Source organism: Lonchura striata, chromosome 1, assembly GCF_050655825.1.
Source record: "Lonchura striata isolate lonStrDom1 chromosome 1, ASM5065582v1, whole genome shotgun sequence".
In the NCBI taxonomy this organism is placed as follows: domain Eukaryota; kingdom Metazoa; phylum Chordata; class Aves; order Passeriformes; family Estrildidae; genus Lonchura; species Lonchura striata.
The window spans coordinates 191,709-194,067 of record NC_140703.1 but is presented as its reverse complement, the minus strand read 5'-3'; positions in this window follow the sequence as shown (position 1 = coordinate 194,067).

Genomic DNA, 2,359 nt, shown 5'->3' with positions numbered 1-2,359 from the left:
TATTAATTTTATTTACCCAGTATCCAAATTGCCAAATAGATTAACAGAGACACCCTGTCCTATCCCCTCAATTACACCTCTAAAATCTATGCCAAACAAATCCTGAAAACTAAGAAAACCCTGCCTGTATTGAAATAAAAACAAAAAAAAGTCTTGTAAACGTTATAAATTCGTTAACCTAACACATCAGAACCATAAAAATATTAAACCTTTATGAACACCAGTATGCACTACCCTCGTTTCAACGTATAAAAGTAAAGCTATCCCTACTACTACCTAACACAAATATCACAAAATATAGCAGTAAGAAAAGAAAAAAAAAATAATCCTCACTATAACTAGAATATAAATTTTTTATTTTAAGCCAAAAAAATTCATACATTCTAAATAGGAACTTCCTCAAAATCAAGTATTTCAATAAACCCAAAAAACTCTAACATATTTCAAATAACTACAAAAAGGCTAAAAAACATAAAACAATCAAGCAACCCACCACAACTATCTAAAACTATCTACAATAAACCTTCTTTAAAAAAACCCAACAAATACTCCTTACCACCTCAACAATACATCACCAGCGACACCAAACAACTCAAAATACTCTAACTCCCATCCAAAAAATGCCCTATCAACTGAAACACTAAAACTCATCTAAAACACCCGCTTACCCTTCAATAACCTCCTCTAACTTACACACAAATCTAAAACCAATAAGAATTAACTATAAACTATCATACCTTAAAGAACTCCACCATTAAACACTACCGTACCAGACTTACTATAAATCAAAAACCCCAAAAAAACACACCACTGTTAACATCACCAAAACATTTTTCTCTATTCCTCTAACAACCAAATACAAACCTTGATTTACCTTCACTTGAAAAACATACAATACATCTACAACCAACTGCCCCAAAAATAAGAACACAGTCCTACCATCCAGCATAAATTCATCCAAATGAAACTTAAAAAAATAAAGCTCCAAAACATCTGTAATAATCCAGCAACATTAGATGAAAAGTATAACAAAAATACTTTTAAAATCATCCAAATTCTTCTAAAAGACTATTACACCACAAAAAAAAAAAAAAAAAAAAAGCAAAATCAAAAAGCATCAAAGTCCCACCAATTTCATCAAAAACAGCCAGAATGGCTCCACGAGCCAACAAAAAAAAACCCCAACCTACAAGAAAATGCCAAACCACCTCAGAAACAAACAATAAAACACAGCCCCTCTTACCATGGTATTATTTTAGTACTATGATTAAAATACACATTCTATACAAAAATGTCCTCTACCCTGCCATCAATGCCACATAAAGCAAATAAATTAACTGTTATCATACAGGACATCCATATAAAAAAATCTCAATCACCCTAAAACCTTAAAAATAATTAAAAATTAACCCCAAAATGAAAACTTTAACAAAAGAAACCCAAAAACAAACAACAGAGACTAAAAATACACCACCATAGAACTAACTACCAGCAAAAACAACCCCACACTACACTCTTTTCACTAACAGTTGTCAGTGAGACACATCACAAAAATGAAACAAAAATAAAAATCCCTAGAGAAAATCCCTAGCCCTAGAGAAACCCACAAAACAAATCACAAAACCCACTAGAAAAAGAAGTCCAACCAACTTACTAAACTTCAAACCATACAACAGACCCTGAAAGCTGCTAAAAATTAAAACCGTACCTCTACACTAACTCAAAGAGTAACCAGTATTCTGCTAAGTTAGCTTTAAAAATCAAAGTAATAAAGGAGATTAACAAAAACCTAAACCACTAGACAATAAAAAGAGAAGCACCCACATAAATAACTACCTAAAAAAATCCACTGTATAAATACACAAGTTCCTAAAAAAAAACACTAATAAAAAGCAACCAACAAATACATCAAACTGAAACAAAAACCCAAATAAATACAGTAACAACAACAAAAAATTATTCCTAACTCAATAAACCCATAATGCCTCAAACCATCAAAATACAAATACCACAGCAGAGCTTCACAGGGGGAGCGGCCGCCCATTCTCTTCCCTCTCGCAGCCCAGCACGGCACCGCTCGGGGTGCCGCGGCGAGGGGAGTGCCTGCCGCGTCACAACAAGAAATAAACACGTCACCAAAAGAGAAATGTAACCACAAACAATAAGTCCCAAATTACCGGTAACAATAAAACGTCCAGAACAATTAAACAAACCAAATGAATAAAACCTCTATCGGAAAATTTAAAAAATGCAATTACCAAGATTAAAAAAAAACCTCACTAATTCACTACAGCACACTACCTCAAGCCCACCAAAACTAACACTACATACTCATGCTAATAAAAGCCACCACAACCTA